We start from the raw sequence: 10230 nt of genomic DNA, 5'->3' as shown, positions 1-10230 counted from the left end.
ATAAATATTTAATATATGTTTGAAGTAGCTCCTGTATAATTAATTGCACATTAGCATATGAACATTGTAAGGTACACGCTCACACTTCTTTTACTGGTAGGGGTTCTCAAGTTACAAAGTGAGGAAACACTAATCTAGAACATCATACTAATAATGAAAGTGTCTTGAAGGTAGGATCATAATTTATACTTCTTGAATTTCTCTGAGGGCCTAGCATAATGGTTGAAAAATACAAATAAGTGACTAATAGTTGCTTGCTTGATTGATGAGGTCAAAGATCACATGCCCCGTTAAGGACCATTAACTTTTCAAAAATGGAAATCAAGAGGCTATACCTCTAGTTGTGGTTCATGACAGCATCACTTTGCAAACACTTATAACCAGATCTAAGAAAACAACTTCAAATGGAGTTGATAGTGTGTTGCTGGTAGTGAGTTGGTAGCATTGTCTAAAGATATGAAGGGTAGATTATTCCATTCTTACTGTACATTTTCCCCTGAGTCTCAGAATCAGAATCAGATTCAGAATTAGAATCAGAGTCTATTTAAGTGGGTGAAAGTCAAACTGGAGGGTCATAGAAGAACAAGCTGTTAGTTACTTACATGATGGATACCTACATGCTTAGCTTATACCCTTCTAGTAGTGTGGGACACTCTGCCTCTGTAGGATACTCTGCCTCTTTTGAATGCCTAATCCTCATATTGACTTTTATTTATAGATAAGAAATAAAGTAAGTTTTACTCTGCTTCTCCATAACTTCTGCTTACAGACAGCTCTTGATGCTTCTCAGCCCCTAAACAAGCCTAACCTTCTTCTACACAAATGCTTCCCAGGGGCTGGAAGAGAGCTTCTAATGTTCTTTGGCTAGAAGCAGGTTAGATACTCTTAAATCTTTCCAATATTTTCCCATGGTTTTGGTCTTGGGGAAGAAAAGTTTTATGAATAGTTAATGTTTTGACAACCCTTTTCTTTTTTTTTTGTACCAGGGATCGAACTCAGGGGCACTCGACCACTGAGCCGCATCCCCAGCCCTATTTTGTATTTTATTTAGAGACAGGGTCTTACTGAGTTGCTTAGCGCCTCATTTTTGCTGATGCTGTTTATTATTTTCCTGAATTGAGCACTAGTTTGTTAGTCTCCCCTGAAGTATTGTGCCCAGAACTATATGTATTTATTAAAATGTGGCTTTGAGAGTATAGGCCAGGTGCCCCTGCCTGGTTCCAAACATTGTTTTCTATTAAGTAGGTGAGCACAAATTTGGCTGTTCTTAGTGACACATGGATTTCCAGTGTCCATTGGGACTCCAGATTAGGAAATCCCCTCTTCCTTCACTAGCTCCAAACCAAAATTTAGTATTTTTGTGGTACTGTGAACTTTAGAAGAAAAAAATGCTACAAACTTAACAGTATCAGCTCTTTGCAGCTTTCTGCTTACTTCTGATCCTTATCAATGATCAAGCAGACTGATTTATATTTACAGCCAGGGTACATTTTCTTTTGCATTATTCTCTTTTAGCAATATCTTACATGTGCACTCTGATGTATCAACACAATTTGTAAACTCAATTCCCTTCATTAGCAACATAGAATTCCATTGTCTCAAATATCTCAGTTTGTAAAACCTCTTCCCAAATTTGGGCATTGGGTCACATCCCACTTTTCCACTGTTATGAATGGTGTTACCATAAACATTTGTGGGCTTTTTGCTTTCTTTTCTTTCTTGTATATTTCCATGGAGTATATTCCAAAAGCAGAAGGATTGGTCAAAGATATAAATAGTTTTATATATTGCCAGACCTGTCTCCAGAGGGGACGAATACTTTTAAAAATGCCAAATAAGACAAAGGGGGCTGGAAAAGTGGAAATTGAACTGAAAAAACTGGGTCTGCATGCCACACCAGGTCCTGTTCCAAGTATCCCCTTTCAGGTCCCTTACTCTTAGCTCCAGTTATCTAAATGTATTTAGTTGTAGATGAACACACAGTATCTACATCCCCAGCAGGGTTTAGATATGAAGTGTCTCCCAAAAGCTCATGTGTGAAACAATGCAAGAATTTTCAGAGAGGAAATGATCAGAGTTGCAACCAAATCAGTAGATTCACTGATATATATTAACTGGATGGTAACTGCAGGCAGGTAGAGTGTGGGTGGAGGAGGTCAGTCATTGGGGATGTGACTTTGGGCTTATGTTATGTCCCTGGTGAGCAGAGCTCTATCTCTGCTCCCTGTTACCATCCTGAGCTGCTTCCCTCTGCCTTTTAGCCATGATTTCCTGCTTCATTTTGGACCCAGAGCTAGGTAGTTGGCTGACCATTGACTAAAACTCTGAGACTGTGAGCATCAAATAAACTTTTCCTCCTCTACATTGTTTTTGTCAAGTCTTCTGTCACAGCAAAGAACCAAAGCCCTCACCAGATGCCCATCAGATTCCAACACAATGCTCTTGGACTTCCTAGGCTCCAGAAGCATGAGTCAAATAAGCTTCTATTCTTTAAAAATCACTTGGCTGTGGGCTGGGGTTGTGGCTTAGCGGTAGAGCACTTGCCTAGGATGTGCGAGGCACTAGATTCTATCTTCAGCACCACATAAAAATAAAAAATAAAATAAAGGTATTATATAAAAAATCACTTGGCCAAGCCAGGCGTGGTGGTTCATGCCTTGTAATTCCAGTGGCTTGGAAGCTGAGGCAGGAGGATCGCGAGTTCAAAGCCAGCCTCAGCAACTAAACGAGACCCTAAATAACTCAGTGTCTCTAAATAAAATACAAAAAAGGGCTGGATATGTGGCTCAGTGGTTAAGTATCCCTGGATTCACTCCCCAGTACCAAACAAAAACAAAAACAAAAAAACCCACCTGGACAAAGCAGATGACAAAGCAAAAATCCCTGGAGCTCTTCCCATTAAGTTAAGCTCCCCAGTTTTGTGTGGAGTGACTGTTCTATGGCAGCCGTATCCCGAGAGTCTCAAATCCTAAATGAGGACCTGCTTAGAACACTCAGATGCTTAAGCCAATCAGTAGACCCTCTTGACTTGTGGCTCAGTGATAGAGCAGTTGTCTAGCATGCGTAAGGTACTGGGTCCGAGTCTCAGCACCAGATATAAATAAATAAATAAAATAAAGGTCCATCAAATATATATATATATATATATATATATATATATATATATATATATAAAATCTCACCTGGTTGGGCTGAGCTGTAACTCAATGGCAGAGCACTTGCCAAGCACTTGTGAGGCACTGGGTTACATCCTTAGCACCACATAAAAATAAACAAATAAAATAAAGGCATGTTGTCTATCTACAACTACAATTTTTTTTTTAAATCACCTGGTCTCAAGTATTTTGTTATGGCAACAGAAAAGGGACAATGACACACAAGCCCTTGAATGTTTATAGGATGTTTGGGGCATGAGCTTTGGTTTATTCACCAAGCCAAAATATATTGCTGCAGGAAGAACATCTTTAGTTTTTCAGGACTTCCCGATGCATAAGAGTTTGCTGTAGAGATACATAAGAAGCTTAAGGAGAGAAATCTGAGAAAGTGGTTTTAACAGAGAGAGCTGGTCTCTGGGTCTCTAGGATGTTTGCAGCAATTCTCAGCCTCCAAGAGAGTTTGGAAGGATGTGTTTCTAAGACCTGCTTGGCATCTCTGGTCACCTTCCTTTTGCTGAAGGGGAAGCTGGAGAAATGAAAGGATATGTGTGCAGGTGGTCCTCTTCTGGGTAAAAACTCGTTTCATTATCCAACATTCTGGGTTGATAATGGCCACAGATTTTTGATACTTCTCCCATTGAGAAGTGGCAACTAATGCCCCTGTTGGGACTAGTCTGTTCTCAGAGGTCTGCTTGATTCATAGAATAATACTACAGAAGTTCTTCCCTCTGAGGGAAGAACATAATAACTTTTGTAGCTTCTACCCTGGCCTCTTAGAATACTTTTTCTGAGAGTCCTTAGCCAGCAGGTAAGAAGTCTGACAATCATGAAACTGCCATGCTGTAGAGACCACATGAACATGCTCTGGTCAGCAGTACCAGCCAAGCTCACCAAGGCTCTAGATGGATGAGTAGAGCCACGGTGGACCCTCCAAAGAAGGCCATCTGCCAGCTGAATACAATGGCTTGATATCAGTGGATTCGACACAGAAAAAAAAAATTGTTTGGTTGAACTCTCCCAAATTCCTGACCCTCAAAGTCATGAAATAGGATATTTGTTGATTCAACCTGCTATGTTCTGGAGCAATTTACTAGGCAGCAATAGATAGTGGACTCGAGGGCTAGCCAAGCTGTGTTGAACCTCTGCTTGGCTCCATTTCCTCCACCGAGCACTACCCAGCAGAACCAACACTGGGATCTGTGATTCTGCTCCTCATTGTTTGGACTAAATATCAGAGGCCATGTAGAAGTCATTGACGTCAGTAGTTCTACTTGACAGAATTCCCCAAATGTATTTTTGGAATGGTCTATTATTTGTGATCCCTTGTTTAATTTTACAGTCAGATAGGCCAGGAAGAGTTGACAGTGTTCCAGAATACCAGCTACATTTTTTTTTTTAACTTAAGGAGGAAATGACAAAGCAAAAATCCCTAGAGCTCTTCCCATTAAGCTAAGCTCCCCAGTTATGTGAGGAGTGACTGTTCTATGGCAGCCCTGTCCAGAGAGTCTCAAATCCTAAATGAGGACCTGCTTAGAACACTCAGATGCTTAAGCTAGTCAGTAGACCCTCTTGACTTGCCTCATCCCTTGGCAGGTAACCAAGAGGGTTTAAAAAAAATTTATTTAAATACTTCAGAAGCTTAAAAGAGTGTCTTGTATTGCTGATGTTTTTCCATGGGTTACATGGTGACTATGACCAAGATCCAGACATAGAGGAGAATCCAAAATGATGAAACAGTTGGCGTTTCAGTTTTCAGGTTCTCAGTTATAATGTGTCAATTATGAACTAGAAAATTGATCATTAAGGGCATTAATTAAATTGGTTCAATGTCTCATGGAGCTACCTTGCTTCTTAAACAATAGACAAAGTTAAAGGACTGATACTACCTGATTTCAAGTCCTAGCGAAAAGCAACAATGACTAAGGCTGTGTGTTATTGATGAAAAACAGAAAAACAGATCAATGGAGCAGAATAGAGAACGCTGAAATAGATTCATATAAATGCAATCATCTGATTTTTGACAAAGGAGCAAAGGCAACGCTATGTAGCAAAATTGTAATGGGACATCCATATGCAAAAAAATGAAACCATACATCAATCTTAAACCCTTCATGAGTGAACTCCAAATGTAAAATACAAAATTACAAAACTCCTAGAAAATAAAGTAGAAAAAAAATCTAGATAACCTTGGGCTTGGTGATGACTTTTTAGATATAAAACCAAAGGCAGGATCCATGAAAGAAAGAAAGAAGTTGAACTTCATCAAAATTAAAACTTTTTTGCTCTGCAAAAGACAAGCAAGATACTGGGAAAGATATTTGTAAAAGACATATTTGATAAAGGCTTGTTACCCTGAGTATACAAAGAACTCTTCATATTGAACAATAAGAAAACAAACAATCCAATTTAAAAATGGGCTGATGACCTTACCTGACACCTTACCAAAGATAAATAGATGAAGAATAAGCATATGAAAAGGATGAGCCATGTCATACTCATCAGGAAAAAGCACATTAAAATGATAATGAGATACCAATACAGACATGAGAATGGGAAAAATCCAGACACACCACTAAAGGCTGGTGAAATACATGAACTCTCATGCGTTACTGAAGGAAATGCAAAATGCTATAGCTGTTTTGTAAGACCGTGTGACAGTCTCTTACAAAACTAAATATACTTTTACCATTTGATCCAGTAATTGTGCTCCTTGGTATTCACCTGAATGAGTTGCAAACTTCTGTCCACTCAGAAATCTATATGTGGATATTCACAGCAGCTTTATTCATAATTGCCAAAACTTGAAAGTAAGTGATCAAGTTGTCTTTCTAGTTGTACAAGTTGTGAATGGAAAAACTAGTACATACTGACAATGGAATATTATCCTGCTTTGTAAAGAAATGAACTGTCAAGCCATAAAAAGACATGGAGGAAACTTAAATGCATATTACTAAGTGAAAGAAGCAAATCTGAAAAAGCTGTGTACATACCGACTGAGTCCAATGACATGACATTCTAGAAAAGGCAAACAAAGCCAAACTATAGAGAGAGTAAAAAGCTCATTGCTCACAGAGAGAGTTGGAGGCAAGGAATGATGAATAGACAAAGGACAGAGGGTTCAGGGCAGTGAAACCGTTCCGTGTGACACTATTGTGGTGGACACATGTCATTAAACCTTTATTAAAACCCACAAAGTGTACAATATAAAGAGTGAACCTTTCTGGGTGCGGTGGCGCACGCCTGTAATCCCAGAGATTCAGGGACTGAGACAGGAGGATCCCAAGTTCAAAGCCAGCTTCAGCAAAAGTGAGGTGTTAAGCAACTCAGTGAGACCTTGTCTCTAAATAAAATACAAATAAGGCTGTGGCTAGGGATGTGGCTCAATGGTCCAGGGCCAGAGTTCAATCCCAAGTACCAAAAAAAAAAAAAAAAAAAAAAAAAAGAAACTTAGTGTAAACTATAGACTTCAGGTGATAAGAGTATGACTACGTAGGTTAATGGTAACCAGTGAAACATACTAGTGGTACACTGGGGGATGTTGATAATGTGGAATGTTGATAATGGCGAGGCTTTGACTATGTGGGGGAAGGAGAATTATCTGTGGGTTCCTCTCAATTTTGCTGGGAATCTAAAGCTACTCTTAAAAAAATAGTCTACTTATAAACAAACAAGCAAACAAAGCAACAACAAAAAGCAGGTCATAAAATAGTACAACTTAAACTGGAGAAAAATATACTAAAATGCCAATTGTTATTAATATCTCTAGATGGAATGGTGAGTTGATTTTTTTCTTTCTTTCTTTTTTTTTTTTTGGTACCTGGGATTTAAACACTGAGCCACATTCCCAGCCCCTTTTTTGTATTTCATTTAGAGACAAATTCTCACTTGAGTTGTTTAGGGTCTCGCTAAGTTGCTGAGGCTGACTTTTTTTTCTTCCCCCACAAATAAACCAACTTTAATAGATATTATTTTTTATTTATACAGCACCTTCTTCAAGAACCTTAAATACTTTACAGAAATTATCTCTAATTAATCCCCACAACAACCCTATGAGGTAGGTTTTACACCCATTTTACAAGACAGGGAGACTGAAGCACAGAGAGTTTAAGTGACTTGCCCAAGGCCACACAGTTAAGTTCACTGAAAAGCCAGGACCCAAGCACCTTAGGCTTCTAGCTCCCAGATGAGACTGACTTTGAACTCACAATCCACCTGCCTCAGCCTCAAGAGCCACTGGAATTACAGACGTGTACCATTGTGCCAGGAGAGTGATTTTTATTTTATATTTTGTTACTTAGATATTCAGTAAAAGAATGTTACTTAGATATTCAGTAAAACCATAATATTTATTTTTAGATAAAAGAAAATAAAAGAATACAGACTTTGAGCTAAGATCTGAATTCACTTCAGGCTCTACCACTTACCAGTGCTGTGACTGGACACAGAAAACCTGTTTCCACATTTGCAAAATAAAGATAGTGGAACCTACCCACAGAGGGTTTTGTGTATATGAAGAAATAATTTATATAAGGTTGGGGTATGTAACTCAGTGGTAGAATGCTTGCCTAGCATGAGAGGGTTCAATTCTTAGCAACACACACACACACACACACACACACAAATTATTCAAGGAGTATGAATGTGCAGGGCTTGAGATTGCTAGTTTTTGATCACTTTAAGCATATTTGGATGCTAACGGGTTCCAAGAAGACTTTGCAGAGCTTACACAGGGCCTTTTGTTCATATTTATTCCTTTCCCATCCTCCCTTTCCTGCTGAAACAAATCACCAGGCCTAGGGCAGCTCCTGCCCCACACCCACCCAGCTCCTCCATTTTGGAGGAGAGAATGGAGCCCTGGAAAGGAAGCCATAGTAAACATTTATATTTTGAAAATCCCAGAAAGCTCAAGCCTTTGGAGCTGGCTGAGTTTTGTTTTTCCTCTCCCTCTGCCATTCTTTAAGCGTGTTTTGATTCTTCCTGTCTGAGCCCCAGAGAGAAGCCAAGTATGCTTCTCCCATCAGGAAACAGCTGCAGGGCCAGAGTCACACGTGGATTTGGATGGGGAACAGGCTCTTAACAGACAAGGAGGAGACTGTTGCAGGCTTGGGGGCAGCAAGGAAGGATGCCCAGAACCACAAGGAGCACAGAAACAAAGGACTTAGTCTCACAACAAGCCTGGGCCAAATCCGGTGGAATTGGGAAGTCATGGGGTGGGGGAAGGGGGGAGTTTGCTGCAGCTAGGAGTGAGGTGTGGAATGTGAAAGGACGGTGAGTGGAATGGAATGAAGGGACTTTGGTTCTTTTACATGTCAAGTGTTTGCTCTGAAGTATTCCAAACATGGCAGGAACAAAGCCTGTGTGAAAAGGATTATTATCTGAGGCCAGGGCAGGACATAAGGGATGAGAGAGGCGCTTGGGTGGGGTGATGGCTGACGGCTGGAGAGAGCATTCCAACTTGGAGATAAGTGAAGGCAGAAAGTTGGGCAGAACTGCTGATTTCACTCCTGATGTGAGTTAAAGTGAGATAAATCACAGAGAATCTCTTGGTTGTTGTTGTTGCTTTTTTACCTTTCTGTGGTGCCAGGAGCTAACCCAGGGCTTCGCACATGCGCGGCCCCTACCACTGAGCTATGTCCCCAACCCAGACCTCAGAGAACTTTTGATGCTGTGTTGGCCTTTCCTTCTGCGGGGATAGATCGGTTGCCATCAGATTTCCATTAAAGGCTACTCTTAACCTAGATTATAAGTACAGCTATTTATTCTGTATTCTTTCTTTTCTTGCTTTCAATGGCAGGCGGGGTTTTTAAAACTAAGAAAATTTGAATTAAAACTACCAATAACCTCCTTCAGTTGACTGACAGTCATATTACTAGAGCTGATCATGACGGGAACATGACAATAGATGACAACAAAATTTCACAGGCACCCTTTAGTGATAAACACCACAGGGCTTTCTTTGTTATTTTACCTGCCTCCAGCCAAATTCCCTTTTGTCCCATGAGCTCTCCCTGTGCTTTTGGATACAAGCCGTTTTGGGGACTGGAGATGAAGGGTATGTTACAAATGCACCTTTGACATCACTCACAAACATTTACTGGTCACCATGAGGATATAAGGACGCAGGCAACTCACTCCTTGCCTTCCATGATCTTACACTGTGCTGTCAGGACATGTAAGAGTTTTTGGTGTTTTACATGGATAAACCATGAGATTATGGAGCACCCCAAGAATTAACTCATTTTGAAATGTTGGGGAGGCAGGTGTTCATTTATGAGCCTAGTGCATCATTCTGGTTTAGACTCCTTCCTTGATCTTCTGAGCAACTATCTTCTTTTTATAAAAAACAAAAGAAACAAAACAAATACCTGACACAGTAATTGTATGTATTTATGAAGTAACTGTTGTATTTCAGTACGTATACACAATATGTAATAATCAGATCAGGGTACTTGGCATATCTACCACATCATTAATTTGTGTTAGGAACATTCAAAATTCTCTCTACTAGTTATTTTATAATATATTACTTAGTGTAAACTAGAGACTTCAGGTGATAAGGGTGTGACTATGTAGGTTAGTGGTAACCATGATGGTAACCCAGTCTGTTGTATATTATTTTATAATACACAATTAATAGCTGTCATCCATATCTCTACTACTGTGCAAAAAACATTACAAGTTTATTCCTTCTATCCAGGCCACTATCTTAATTCCCATTGTGTCCCATCATTCTATGTATAGGACACCTATAAAAGCATATTGAGCAATTTTATAGGTATCCTATAAAATTTTATAGGTTTTTATAGGTGTCCTGTATGTAGGATGATGGGACATAATAAGTTAACTCACCAAAATGTTGGAGGAAGGAGCAAGCCAGGCTTTTGCATTTGCTATTGCATGGGCACATGCTATTTCATGGCTCACCACTTCCTTACTTTTAGATTTTTGCTCAAATGCCATCTTCACAGTGGAGTCTTCTGTTATGGGTTGAATTGTGTTCCCCCACAAAGACATTTTGAGTTTTTAACGTGAAATGGGAACATGACCATATTTAAAGAGGGTCTTTTCAGGTCAT

The sequence above is a fragment of the Marmota marmota genome, unplaced genomic scaffold (genome assembly GCF_001458135.2).
Source record: "Marmota marmota marmota unplaced genomic scaffold, marMar, whole genome shotgun sequence".
In the NCBI taxonomy this organism is placed as follows: domain Eukaryota; kingdom Metazoa; phylum Chordata; class Mammalia; order Rodentia; family Sciuridae; genus Marmota; species Marmota marmota.
The sequence above is the reverse complement of the archived record's forward strand: the minus strand, read 5'-3'. Positions refer to the sequence as shown.